This window comes from Dermacentor variabilis, chromosome 1 (assembly GCF_050947875.1).
Source record: "Dermacentor variabilis isolate Ectoservices chromosome 1, ASM5094787v1, whole genome shotgun sequence".
NCBI classification, from domain to species: Eukaryota; Metazoa; Arthropoda; class Arachnida; order Ixodida; family Ixodidae; genus Dermacentor; species Dermacentor variabilis.
In genome coordinates, this window is record NC_134568.1 from 285,999,892 (window position 1) to 286,014,983 (window position 15,092).

General features: G+C 48.7%; 1 protein-coding gene across 6 annotated transcripts in view; it reads right to left on the reverse strand.

Moving 5' to 3' along the window:
- Positions 1-15,092, reverse strand: part of Pde1c (Phosphodiesterase 1c) — a 658,667-nt gene that overhangs the window by 113,149 nt on the left and 530,426 nt on the right. The window lies entirely within an intron of this gene.

The following is a 15,092-nucleotide window of genomic DNA, read 5'->3' on the forward strand; positions in this document are numbered from 1 at the left end:
AGCACGTGCCGATATTGTGCACTTGGTCGGCGCAACTGTCGTTTAAATGCAGAAAACTATGAAACAATTATTGCAGCTCCACAAATATTACATATTGAAGGCTATAATGAATGCATCTCGGCTGCTCGATTGTAAACATCGACAGCATGCGCACTGGCAACGAGCTTCCACGTTAACAAGACCGGTAATACTCTGCCATGAGCTCAGATTTCAGCAGATCTCAAATTCAACATGAGAAATATACGGCCTGAAGCACCCCATCTGAAGATCCAATGCAGATCCAATGCTGGGAAAAGCCTACACTGACATTGATGCTTCATGGTGTTGAATTCCACATAAGGCGTTCAGATAATGCGTGGTGCCGGTCCATCATTTGTAAGAAAAGAGAAAAAGAAAACAGAAAAAGAAATTGGGTGGGGGTTAACATACTGGGGAAATCGCTGGGGAAATCGATGCTTATGTATAAAAATGCAATATATTTCATTATTCACGATACAAACGGTTCTGCGTAAGAGGTGCACCACTGGTGCACTAGCGCAACTATATTACGAGAGGAAAAGTCAACAAATTACCACGGGAAAAGTTGTCACGAATAGAAAGAGTGCTTTATAACAAGTGCGCACTGAAGCGAATAAGGTGCTATATGCCTTTTCACATTGTCGTCGTCCCAGGTCATAAAAGAAAAAAAAAAGAATAAGAATAAGAAGAAGAAGAAGAAGAAGAAGAAGAAGAAGAAGAAGATGATGAAGTAAACGAGCATAAGAAAAGCCTGGGGCTACATGAACTCCTTAGACGAATATTTGCGCACGGAGCCGAAACTTGCGGCGCGCGAAGTATCCGCTGTAGGCTGCTCATTTCGGGAAGAAAATACTCAACTGTGCAGAAAGAGGTCCGACTCGCTGCAATAAAATCCTCTCGATTGGGTCCGGAGGAAAAAAAAAGAAAGGGTCATCGTGACTCCGCCGCGGCTGCGGCGGACATATGAAGACAAACAAAAGCCGTCGGAAAAACCAAATAAGCAAACAAGGGGCGCGCCCAAGCCGCACCATTGGCGCCCGTCACCAATATAGTCAAAGAAAACGGGAACGAGAGTTGGTAGCATATTCAAAGAAGCTAACAGCGTTATCGCAGAACACCAGATGTCTGCTGCACACACGTCGACAGAGGACAAAAACAGGCGTCTTCGCGGAGGCCACCTCCGAACGCGATCTATTCTATCCCCCCGCGCGGCCCGACCCGAGGCAATTTCCCGAGAGGACTGTCTTGTATGCCCGCGATGAGGCAGAACAGGGAATAGCTGCCGACGGGGTTAGTGTCGTGAGGCCCCGCTCCCTGCGGCCGTTCAATAAGCTGGGTCAAATTAGGCCACAGTTTTGTGAACATCTCCCATCAGTCTTCCTCCATGCAAGAGTGCCCCGCGGCGGGAGAAGCGACGACACGATCGGTGCACGAGGACGAAAATGACAGTCGCGAGCGGCCGGGATGAAACATTCGGGTTCCCAACCCGCAGGGTGGCGGGGAGGGAGGGGGGGGGCAGTAAAAGGATGCTTGGCATGGGACGGCGCCACTGTACAGTGCAGTGTCACCAACAAACCAGACGAGTGCTTTAACTATAGTGTAGAATGATGGTGTCTGGTGTTTTCTTTCCGGAATGTGTCCGTGGGCATACACTTCGGCGCCCTTCCTCTGTTTTGTAAATCTCGTACGTCACTCTGCTGGTTTCAAGCCCAAGCTATATCGGAACTCTTCCGTTGTATTTGTCGTCTATCACCGATAATTCTCAGAAAGACAGCGGATCACTATGTACTTCTGTCGCAATGGCCCAAAAGAGCTGACTCGTAAAAGTTACCACCACCTTAGTCAACTAGTAAAAAGAAATTGGAAAGAGATCCCCTTCCTGGCGAACCCAATAATCAGCACGAAAATAGACAGAATTCAGGAAAGTGACACAGCAAGAGCGCACAATTTTCTACAGTAATCCCACCGAGCTTCTCCAGCTTACTCTTCTCTCTCGTGCACTTTGACGAATACTATTCCGTTGAAAGAAACAATGGCCGCCACTCAGACAGTGGCATCGTTTGTTACAGGTTTCTCAGATATTGGCAGTGTCAGCCAAGACCGCGCATGACAAATTTCTTTGCCAATGAAATAATAATGCCAATGAAATAAATGAGCTGGACGAGGGGCACTGATAAAGACGAGAAATAGTCGCCCATTTTTTATAGTCGTTTTGCAAGATTGTCCCAACTACAAGCGTTTATTCATTCTCCAGTTTCGCGCACCTACGCCTAAATGGATGGCTTAGGCAGCGTAAGATATCGCGCAGAAAATAACGCAACACGTTCCGCGTAGAAAAACGACAAAACGAGAAGGACAAGTAAGCTTGCAAAATAGAAAAAAGAAAGGAGAGAGAAAGAGAGAGAAAATTAATAATAATAATAATATTTGGGGTTTTACGTGCCAAAACCACTTTCTGATTATGAGGCACGCCGTAGTGGAGGACTCCGGAAATTTTGACCACCTGGGGTTCTTTAACGTGCACCTAAATCTAAGCACACGGGTGTTTTCGCATTTCGCCCCCATCGAAATGCGGCCGCCGTGGCCGGGATTCGATCCCGCGACCTCGTGCTCAGCAGCCCAACACCATAGCCACTGAGCAACCACGGCGGGTGGAGAGAAAATTGGGTTCTATATTCCCAAAGCACGACTTCACAAATATCCCATTACTTAATTTTCGTGGCATGGTGCAGTGACAGAGGAGTTAGAAGCACTCGCATATATCATATGCAGAAGAAGACGGCTGTTCCGTGTTACTCAAGCGTTGCTTATATCTTTTGCGGCATTCCTAATCTGAAATTCGGTTGAACATTATGCAAGGCATGGTACGCCGATTGGGGTCGGACTAAGACACTGCAATGGATGCAGTCTTCGTCTCGGGGTACACGATGGTATAGTTATTGCTAGATTCCGAGAATCGGCCCACGCTGACCGAATGCGCGATTTGCATCGATTCTCGCTATAGCCGCGTCGCACAGTTCATGCAACATGGACGACTTCTCGGGACGTTACGCTCGCGATTTACTATTTAAATGACGCGTCCATATAGCCGGCCCATATGCTTTCGACGTGCGCGCATCTGGCGCATGGACACCATTAAAGCAGGCTCTCTCCAGATTTCACGCCGCCTGCACTCGTTTTATATCGTCTCCATTCTTTCCATCACTAACATGGTGCGCTGTAAATACGCCTCGCGGTTTAACGAAACGCAATTACTTTCTGAGGTCACAGCTCGTAATCGATCAGACAGTTAGTGACAAGGTAATGTTAAATAAGGGGGGAAAAATAAAAAAAGGATTGATGTCATTTGCTCCACCATCTTGCGTGGCAAAAAGATAGCTGGTAAGTAAGGCACAAAAGTGCTGCGCTCAGTTCGTGCAGTACAGCGAGCCTTGAAACGATCAGAAAGGAAAAAAAAAAAGAAAAAGAAAAACCGGCAGCGGCGGTCGCGACGCCTCGCATATCGCTCGCAGACGTGCAAATGAACCAGGGTGTGCAGTCAACTGTGATGAGCTTCGACAGCGCAAACGGAAGATCGCTAATATCTCCTGTTTCTACGCAGTATTTTCTTTTTTACTGACATACTTATGTTAGTAATTTCACGTGGTTGTCAATGACTGAAAGTATACCTTACCTTTTTTTTTTCTTCTTTTCTTTGATAAGCTAGTTCGCGAACTCAAAGTTATGTTTCGTGAAAGACGAGGAGGGCAGAGTTATAATATTAACTAATTATGTTTCTCATTATTAATTTATGTTCGTTCAAAAATGCAGGTGAACAAAATTACGTTTTCCGACCTGTTCAGAGTTCTCCAGTAATATCTCCTATAATTCATTCAGTAATATTTCCAGTAATTCATTTCAAATTTCTCCTATCTTGGAGACGATATTAACCACGAGTGAGCTTTAAACAAGCATACCAGACGGCTGCGACTCTCTCTCTCTCTCTCTCTCTCTCTCTCTCTCTCTCTCTCTCTCTCATAGTTTCACATAGACAAGAGGCAGAATGGTCACGAAGTATGATTTTTCTAATGAGGCGTCTGCGGCGCATATAGCCGCCGAGCTGTCACGCATAATGGGTGTCTGGAAAATGAAGCGCATGTATGGAGAGCCTAAGGCCCCACGTCATTTCTTCAGTGGTATTAAGTTATATTGTCAATGACCTGTGCAGGATGGCAGGGAGGAACCAGCGCCACCAGCTGCAGATCTTATGCTCCATGGTCGGACCTAGCCGCAGAAATAAATTTACTTACGTGTTCACTTTAAAAAAGCGCACACGACTGTCTAGGGCCCATATAATTCCGAGCGCTCAGTGTCTTTATGCAGTTTGAAAACGCACCGCACTATACTCATGAGAAAAGCGCAGAAAGTACATGATGCCGTCATAGAATGTGCTTGGCGCCGAAACACAGGCGGCTTACAAAATGAAGTTGGTGCAGGCTTGCGCTGCGGAAGAAATGCGAACCGGCTGCGCTCGGCATACCGAATAACAGGAGCTGCACTCTCGACGCGGAACAAAACCCGACTGAGATTGAAGTACTCCCTCGCAGACCCTTGCGAAGGAAACTCAGCGAAAGCCCTTAATGCGCACTCGAGCCGCGCGCATAACCAGATTACCCGCATCTCTCTGGTCATACAAGAAGGCTTCTATAACACATATACGAGTTGCCGCTGTGCATTCACCAAATCATGCCCGAAGTGCACACCGCGAGTAATTTGCCACGTTTTTGTCTCTGGAAGCCGGCATTTGCGAAGTTGTGTGCCCCTACAGTGCTTGAACGGGTACCGCGAAATTTTCCACTACGCAGGCACGTTTTGCTTCTGCAATCGCGTCGGCTCCCTGCAGTGAAAGTTGTTAGTTCTTTCCTCCTTTCACACTCGCCGTGTCCAGGCCGTCTCTTTCTGTGGTGCTCCATTGCTTCATGTTTTTGTGGTGTCTAGTACGACTCGTTCTTCGTGCACGCATAGCCTCGGCAGAATAAAGAGATCGTTTGTTCTCCTCAACGTTCACTCGTCGTTTTGGGATCTGCCCTGCACCGATTGCGATACATCCCTTCGACAGGTATAATCCGTGCTTTCGCCGCTAGTAACGGCGGTTGGAACTTGCACCATGACACAGTTGCTGCGACGCGAAGCTATGCTCTTGCGCCATCATGGCCGCCTATCATGCACAGCAGCTGCTCAACTCGACACGGTATTTCCTCCAAATGCATGGGGATACAAATTCCCTTGTGCCTCGGTGGGCGTCTATCAAAAGGTGCAGAATTGCAACGCAGCGTTTTTTCTTCTTTCTTCAAATGGAAAATTTCCTGCTGCTCACCGATGCTCAGACACAGTCAAGATCTGCCCAGAAACTAGCCGAAAAACATCTATTGCGTGGGCGGAGGCAGCGATCCTCCCGCGTCCTTGCAGGAAGTTATTGACGCACCCAGCAAAGACAAGAAAAAAAAAATGGCCGAGGAACAGTAAGCATGGCACGGTCACTTGCTTTATGGAGAAGGTGTACTACAGCGCTGAGTCCGCCGATACTTGTGGTTTAGTTTACTCATTATAAGCCTACCATGCTTGTACGTAAATGGCTTGATAATAAAGTCATGGATTTCGTGCTCAAGTGTAACCCCATTCGCAGGCTGCCCTGCAACTTTCGTTCTTGCCCTGTGACACGCTTGTTACCGTGGCAAGTGATTGAGGAGACAACGTCGAGAGAGAAAGGCGACAGCACGCTCGCCGTTGCATCCGCATGGCCGAACACGCTTGCAGGGATTTGACCCGCAACGCAGATGACGGAGCCACCAGTTCATCTCGGAGCCCCGGTGGAGTCCGTAAACCAACGTTCCTATTTACCCTCGGGAAACTGCATCCGAAGAAGAAAGGTGCAGCCCCAACGGGTCGAGCACCCGCCGCCTGTTTGCCGAAAAGCGCACCGTGTCCACGCAAGCAGCACTTCATTCGGCAAAGTGTCTTTTCTTTGCAAGACGCCACCCGTCGCCCCTGGCGAGACAACAGTTTGTTTGCGCATCAAGGACACGAAAAGAGCTCGACTTAGAGCCAATAAGCAAAGCACTGGTCCGTTGAAAAAAAACCAGAGATAAAGAATAAAGAAAGAAAACGGCAGCTCGCAGAGGCTTTTGTACTACGCGGCGCCCTGCTCTGTTTGCTCGGAGTCAGAGAGACCTGAGCGACGAAGGAGAAGGAAAAGCGAAAATAAGGAGCCGCAAGCAGGCTCACTATTCTCTCCCCCTTGCGCTTCATTTCTGTTCTTCGTTCTAATAGCCGTGCCGCTTAGCGGCTGACTCGAGGCAGAGAGAGAGAGAACTGTGTGTCTCCGAAGCGAAATTAGCCTGATGCCTCCAACTCAGCCGGGACACAGCCTCCGGGCACTGCAGGACGCGACCTTTATATCCGAGCAAGAGCAAGAGGAGAGCCGTGCTCCTGCCTCCACCGCGCTGTGCCGTTGAAACCTTCTACAAGAATCTTCAAAGAGCCCGCTCAGAGGATGCGGTGGCAAGCGTGCATGTGCCCAATATAGGCGCCCTCCATGACGGCTACCGCCGTATACAGCTGTACGAAGAAAGCAAGAAGGAAGTAAAGAAATAAAGAGTCGCTGAAAGAGTCACGGCGCTCGCACGGGCACGTAATGGCGAAAGAAGAGAGCGCGCGCACCGGATGCGAGTGACCTCGCAACGTCAGCACACGAGTCACTTGCGCTGATTTCTGGTTAGTCTGTCGCCCAATTAGTACGGTGTGCCCTGAAAAGTAATTGAGCCCTGCGATCAGGAAGAAAAAGAAAAGAATACAGAACATGGGGCATGGCGGGCTAAAGGCGCTGCACTACGTGGCTGTTGTGACGAGGGCGAGCGTGTTCACCTAATTGATGGAAGCAAACACAGATGTGGCAAGATGCAGGCCTGCTGCGAAAATGAGCTAAGCCACTGGCTTGCTCTCCGCATAGCTTTAGGCAGCGAATACAAGACGACAGGGTAGCCTTTGGTATCGTTCTTTGGTTTTATGACACAGTCAACGAGAAGTCCACTTTTTGTGAAATGACGGGCAACTGAAATACCACTCTCCAGTATTTCGTGAATACACCCTTGCTGACAAATTTTCTGTGTTCTTAATCTGCAAGCCGAACCTACAGAAGGGCGTCCTGTCGACCATCTACCTACTAAGTTTCTGCGTCATCCTTCTGTGGAACGACTGGATCAATCTCATCGTACTCTACGTACAGCCGTTGCCAGCTCTCCTGTACTTGTACCAGGAAGAACTTACTATAGCTATCAGCACATAAGTCTCAGCGAGAAAATGCACTACAAACGCGTAGTAAAAACGCTTCCAAACAAACAAACAAACAAACAGGATTTAGGAAGCACCTATGTGGAGAAACTGCACTTGTGCTGCAGTGCTGTCCTCCCGAGTTCCGTCTCCTTCTATTTGCATGTTCAAAAGAAATGGTAATTATAGCACCCCTTTTTATCGAAATCGAAACTTTGAATGTTAGCATCTCAGCCAGCGCGCTGAACCCAGGGCGTGTTTGTCACGTAACTCCTCGCAGATATTACCGAGGAACGTTTGGGACGCTCAATATCTTCTTCATTCGAGGGGGCAGCGCTGAGCTCTGCTCGGCGGCCGGTGCTGAGGAAGCGCTTCCAGTAGAGGATTGTCGAGGGAGACCCCCGCACAAGGCTCGACTCTTAAGTTCGTTCTCGACTTCTCCCAATGGAAGAACAGCGGCGACCCTCGAATGAAGAAGACACTTCGTTTCCAAAACGCTTCTCGGCGATTCCGGTGACGAGGAATTGCTTGAGGAATATATCTTCGTTCCGGTGCATTTGTGAAATCACTATAGGCACCTGGCAACAACATTTTCGCACTAGAATCGCCGTGGAGTGCTATTGAAGCCCAGGGACTATTTAAGCCGAGGGACGGCGCTGCCATTCACTAGCGCCGCCGTATTGAGGCACCTTACTTTCTTGAATGGAGCTGGAGTGAGAGTCGTGCAGGGTTCCAGAATATGGGGGTAAGTATGTACAAGCGTGGTGGAAACTCGTGCTTTTGTCTTTGTTGTGGTTCTTCTTGTTCTTATTATTATTAATTTGTATTCTGTACAAAAAATGTGTAAAGAAGTCTAGAGCACGAAACTAATGACATAAAACAAACAGTACGAAGTTATTTCTTCAGCGAGCGGTGTTGTTAATACAGTGTTTGATAAATTCTTGCCCCGCTACCTTTACGTGATAAGCACCCTGAATGGCACGCAGCAATCAGGAATCCGCATTTCGCTTACCCCATGCAGGACAGACAAGCGCGGAGTCATTCCCGGTTCATGTCACTGCCTTCCATATCTACTTTCTTTAACGTTTCACGGGGCCTGCGTCGTTGAGGAAAATTATTGTGTCATTTTACTTTTTTAGAAGCGCTATGCAGATACCGTACGAAATGCGCATCGTATTGCATTGAAATATTCATTGAAAGAAATAGCGAGTGACAGGCTGTTGCCGCGGGATGACATTTATGAAGCTACCAGAATCGTTATTAGCGCATAACAGGTTAAATAGAATTGACGTTAGCATCGCTGAATTGAGCGAACCGTTTTGAGATCGTCGTCGTCTTCGCGGTGTCGCGTTTTCCATGTAATTATACGATCGTCGGCAGTTGTGTTCCCAACGTGTACGCAAACACTTATTATGGTTTCAAACGTGCTGACGAGGACAGCACAAAGGATCGTGTAGCAGGATAGACGAGAAGCAACCAAATGTGATAAGCATCCCGAGCTAACGTGCAACCAGGATGTGGTGAGCGCATAACGGGGCACCGAAATGAGTATAAGCAGAAGAAATAAAATACAGCTGCTACAAGGAGAAAAGGCTCACGATTTTTGTGAGTGTGCTCGGCTACAGAAGACAAAGAAGTTCAGGAAGTTCTCGACACACTGGTGCTTGACAGAACGACTACGTCCGCTGTGTCCTCTACAGTTTCTTCGAGCATATCTCGGATGTCGATTTTGCCCAGCCAAACATCGACACGCTGTGGCTTCAGCGAAGGAGCTGTAGGATAACCGCTTCAATATATACCGCGCAGTGTGAGCCTCTTCCCGGGAAACACAAGGAGCATTGTAGCGGAACAAATACCAGCGGCTTGGCGACAAGAATGGAGAGCTTTGCAAACAACGCATTCGCGTTCACACACCGCTTGACTGCCGCGCCGAGGCTCGCTCGAACAGCTCGTGACACTCACGGGTGGTAGGCAGCTCGGCAACACCAATTTTTGCTGCGCTCCACTGCAGCGGCTCGGCTATATACTACGAGCAACATCGATGTTGCCAGGCACCTGTCATTGTGCCTCTTAGATTTACTTTTTGTTGTTGTTGTTATTGTTTTCCGACTAGATTTACAAGCGGGAAGCTGTTGAGTGAGACTCGGCTAAACAGGGTGGTTTCCGGGCGGCTCACGAAACGTTCGATGAGCGAAAGTGATGACAAGCCGACGAGATTCTGAAGCGAAAGCGACGGAGTGTTTTCTTTCTTCATCTGTTTTTTGTGTGAGTGTGTGCGTGTGCGCGAAGGCACGCAGCAAAAAAAGACATGCCTGTACCCCGCTTACAGCGCGTCTTTGAAGTCTCAGTCATTTTGCAGAGCGCCGGTTTGCTTTCATAGACGATAGATGACAAAAAGAGCATTATGATGAAAAAAGTAATGCGATGTCATCTCCCTCAGTCACAGAAAGGGAAACTGACCTCAGAATTCTAGATGCGCAGCTTATAAAAGGTAAAATCATATGGCCAACGGATGCGAGGTACCGGAAACATCGCAGCTATTGAAGAAGTTTCTCGGTCGGAGAGAAGCATTCAATGGCCCATTTATTGAGGCTCAACCTACCTGCTTCAACCACTTGTAAAGCCCCCAAGCACGTGTAACATTATATAGTTCCCTCAGGAAAAGATGACTTCCTCAGGTGGCGCGCAATGTCGTCTGTGGATCAAGCTCGTTTCCCATGTAGATGCACTCTCCATCTCCGTTTAATTTATCTTGCAAAATGTAGACTGTTTTCATGATCATTTACTTTTGCAACTTGAATGAATTTGAGTAAATCGAGCAACTGCGCTCCTGAAAGTAATTTCCTGAAGACATACTGTAGGGGATAGACTTCCCGCAGTGACCTTCAACCAATGCCCTTTACAATGTCACATAACTCGCTACTGCCGAATGATAACCAAACAGAAAAATTGCGGAGTAAGAGCCAACTGTTTCGGAGTCGTGGTTTGGAGAAATATTGTCGCAGCGCCGATGTGCCGACGCACCGACGACGACGAAGTTTCCTGTCACCTCGCCTTACATTGTAAATCATGTCCGTGTAAGCCCATCTTCGAAAACATAGTCATTTCGTTCCGCCACCCTAACCAAACCACACGAGAAATGTTGGAAGCCTATCATATCACGAAAAACGCCGCGCTGTGTGTGCGCCAACATCCTCATTACTACATGATAAAGAATTCAATTTTATTAATCGATGTTTACACGTGTCTTAGATGCATGCTGTTTTTGTACCTCATGTTGACAGGCGCGATACGTCTATTTTCTATATATGTATTTTTCCGTGCGTGCATTAAACATCAGTTGTGAGTGAGCGCGTGTGGTGTGTGTTTCTTTTTCTACGTCCTTTGTGTTTTAGCGCTAAGTTTTTATTATAATGTCACACGAGAAGCCCACTTCAAAAATTCCTACAGCCAAGCGACCGTTTTCTGAAAGTGCACATAGACATCGTCGGACCGCTTCTTCACTCTAAAGAATACCGCTACCTTCTCACAATAGTTGACAGGTTCACCAGCTGGCCAGAAGTAGCGCCAATCAGCGATATATCACAGATGAAGCCATCGCTAAAGCTTTTGTTAACACCTGGGTGTCACGATTTGGAGTTCCCGAGGAAGTTGTTACTGACCGAGGCAGACAATTTGAATATGCATTCCGCCATCATCTTTCACGTCTATTAGGGAATCCACCATCAGCGCATAACGGCCTCCCATCCACAGGCAAATGGTCTGGCGGAGCGTTTTCATAGGCAATTGAAAACGGCGTTAATTGCCCATGGTGACATCGAGCACTGGATTGACGACGCTTTACCTCTATAGTACTTCTGGGTGTACGAAGTGGCTTTAAAGAAGACTTTCAGTGTGCTACAGCACAGATAGTTTATGGAACTTGAACACGACTGCCTACTGAGTTCATCTGCCAAATGTTTAACCAAGAAACCAAGCTGGATACTCCAACTTATCTGAAATGCTTACAAGATATTTTCAAGAGAATCCGTCCAGTGGCGCCGCGTCACCAATCAACGCAAAAGGCTTGAATAAAGGAGCGCTACAAAGACGCGGACTAAAAGAGGAACATGTACGACGGACAAGGCGCTTTGTCCGTCGTACATGTTCCTCTTTTAGTCCGCGTCTTCGTAGCGCTCTTTTATTCAAGTATGCAAAACCAACTCGCCCACATCAAGCTTCTGCTGCAACGCAAAAGACATTCCTCTTCAAGGACTTACAAACCGCAACTTACGTTATTTTTTTTTTTCGGAAAGACGCAGTCCGCAAGTATCTGCAACCGCGATACACCGGCCCACACTTGGTGATGCCAGAGAAGAGAAAGTGTCGGTAGACAGGTTCGAGCTTGCTTTTGTTCGGACCTCCCGCAAACAGTACCATCTTTCCAGTTTTCATCATCCAGCTCGCAGTCTGTACAAAGCCATCCGGAGCAAAAGAGAAAGCGTATACACTGGTCGTCTAATCAAGACTCCGCCTACACGGCGGGGGCCCAGTCGCACTCCCCATGTGCCGACGCACCGACCGCGACGAAGTCCGCGAAGGCGCGAGTGGAGCGAGAGCCGATAGTGTTCAAAACAATAAAGTAGTTGGTTCTTGCATGTATGTCAACGTGGCAGCACCTTTTTCCTGCTCGGCCACAACATACTGCAAAAAGATGATAAACGGCAAACGAATGGTGGATGTTGTGATAATATTTGCTTTTAGGTAAACAAAAATGTTTACGAAGTCAGTTTCGCGGTAGGGACGCGGGCGAAATCATATGTTCAGCTCTATGCGTAAGTGTGTTTGTAATAATTATCTCCACATATCTTTGTTTATCCCTAAAGGCGAGGCCGTGTACGACCCGACACAAAATGAAAAAGACGGGGAGGAGGCGCAAGTATGTGAGCTGAGTAAAAAAGAAAAGAGAAAGAAAGAAAAAGCTGCGGATAACTGTGTTTGGAATGGCGGGCGAGATCGAGGCTGCAGTGACAACGAAAGAAGCGGTGGCTGAAGAGAGGCGCCAAGGCATTAGGTTTGCTATCCGGGATGATCTCAAAGTCAAGGTGCTCAGTAGAAGGCTGCATCACTAGTATGAGTATGCGCTGCCGGTGGTCTTTTCACTCCTCTCAAACCATGATAGGAGATGAAATCAAGAGTTCGACGAAAAGTCACCTGGTCGGGATTGCGCATAGTCAAGGGTAAAACTGACGCCGACTATTTGGATCGGACTGCTGGTACGATCTGTTGGGAACTCGGCGCTGACGCCCGTGGTTGTACCTGGGTCGCAAGCCCCAAGGGTAGCGTTGGCCTGGCGGCCTGGGGTACAACTGCAAGCATCCGAAGGTCCCGGCAAAGCATGAGTCGACAGGTAACAACGAAACAACTTGTTTATTTTAACATCGCAAAGGGTTGGCGGTCAGGTTTGACCGAAGTAGAGAGACGGGAGAGCACTTCACTCAACGGAAGAAATCGGAGCCCTCCTCTGGCGTCCGGGGGCAGCTGTTTTTATACTCTCGCAGTTGAGGGCAAGAAGGAACCCCTCAAAAGACGAGCACGTGAATGTACAATGGGCTAATGGTGACGCACACTGTCGTAGCGATGCCGTAGCACCATGTCGTGGCGCTGCGCACGATCTCGTAGCACCTGGTCGTGGCGCTGCGCAGCACACTGTCGTGGCGCTGCGCAGCATACTGTCGTGGCGCTGCGCAGCACACTGTCGTGGCGCTGCCGGTCGGACACAATGACTGTAACGAGAAGATGGTCCCTGCTTTGGCATCGCCTGTTTCGGGCACAATGACTGGAACGAAATCCCTACTTTGGCATCGCCTGTTTCGGGCCCAATAACTGGAAGGAGATCCCTGCTTTGGCCTCGCCTGTTTCGGGCACAATGACTGGAACGAAATCCCTAGGCGGTCGCATCGCCGCAGACGCGCCTGGAAACACCTGGCGATGAGTGTTGCGGTGACGACGATCGGGCCAAAATGTCCGCCGCCCCGCCGCCGTCGCGCCGGCAAAACCACGTGTCGCAGGCGAAACGCAACAGACCGCCCCGCCGGGGAAAGGAGATCCCGATGGACAGGGGACTGCATCCGCTGTCCGGAGGGATGTCGCTCGATGATGCTCATAACCGAAGTCGGGCGTCCCTTGACGTTTCTTGAGCGTAGCGTACAGAGAAGGCCTCGTTCTCTCGTTCAGGTTCGCACGGGACACTGCAAAGTGACTTCGGGAGAGTTCACATTTTTGTTCTCGTTCCCGGCAAGCGTTAGAACTACGCTGAAAACTCAACCGCTCAGTCAGCAAGCACGGCACAACCCTCACTAAGCCCTGCCAGGCTCTTTCCCCTTTTTATACCACTGCCTAGTTCCTTACAGTAGTCTAGCATCACTCAGAACGCGTCCACAAATTGAAAAATTGCACTAGAAAGCATATCATCACTTTGAAACACTAAACAAAAGCAATATGTTAAAAAAAATCCTGCCTCAGGAAGAAAAACATCAGTAACAAACAATTTTGAGGCTGATTCCTACGTTAGGGGCTTCGACTTAAGCCATCGGCGTTACCGTTGAGACTCCCCTTTTTGTAACGCACCTCAAAGGAATATTGTTGTAAAGCGAGGCTCCAGCGCAGGAGGCGGCCATTTTTGGGAGAGATGGTCTGCAGCCATTGGAGAGGGCAGTGATCTGTCTCAATGATAAACCTCGAGCCGGCTAGATAGCATGACAATTTCTGAACGGCCCACACGAGACATGCACACTCTTTCTCGGTGGCGCTATACGCCTGCTCACGACTGGTCAGCTTACGACTAGCATACAGGACGGGGTGTTCTACTTCTCCATTTTCCCGTTGGCACAGTACAACGCCCATGCCTCGCTCACTAGCATCGCACTGAACAATGAACCCTTTTGTATAGTCTGGCGATCGTAGCACAGGCTGGCCTGTTAGGGCACTCTTTAGGGCGCTAAAAGCTCTTTCCTTTGTCTCGTCCCAGACGACTGTTTGAGGCTCTGTCTTTCTTAGAGCATCCGTCAGGGGAGCCGCGATATCAGAGTACCTAGGGATGTACCTCTGATAGTAGCCGGCGACACCTAAGAACGACCGAATATCGGTCTTTGTGCGCGGTTGCGGAAAGTCTCGCACAGCGGCCACTTTTATTTCAGAGGGGCGGCGACGACCCTGACCAATCACGTGACCGAGGTAGACAACCTCGGCCTGTGCTAACTGGCACTTAGGAGCCTTTACTGTCAAGCCTGCTTCGCGCAGGCGGCTTAGCACTGCCCGCAAGTGTGTCATATGCTCAGACCAGGATGCGGAGAATATCGCTACGTCGTCTAGATACGGTAAAGCGAATTCTTGCTGTCCCCGCAACACTTTATCCATGAGACTTGAAAAACAGTATGGCGCGTTCTTCAAACCAAAACTCAACACTTTAGGACGGAATGTTCCCATTGGTGAAATGAACGCCGCATACCTACTAGCCTCTTCTGTAAGTGGAACCTGCCAATAACCCCTGACAAGATCTAGGGTGGAAATAAACTGAGCGCTACTAACTTTCTCAAGGCGCTCCTCGATGTTAGGGATCGGATAAATTTGATCCTTAGTGATGGAATTAAGCCTGCGGTAGTCGACGCAAGGACGAGGTTCCTTGCCCGGTACCTCAACTAAAATCAAAGGGGAGGTATAATCACTCTCACCTGCCTCAATAACACCGAGCTGTAGCATTTTCTTTACCTCAGCCTCCATAATAT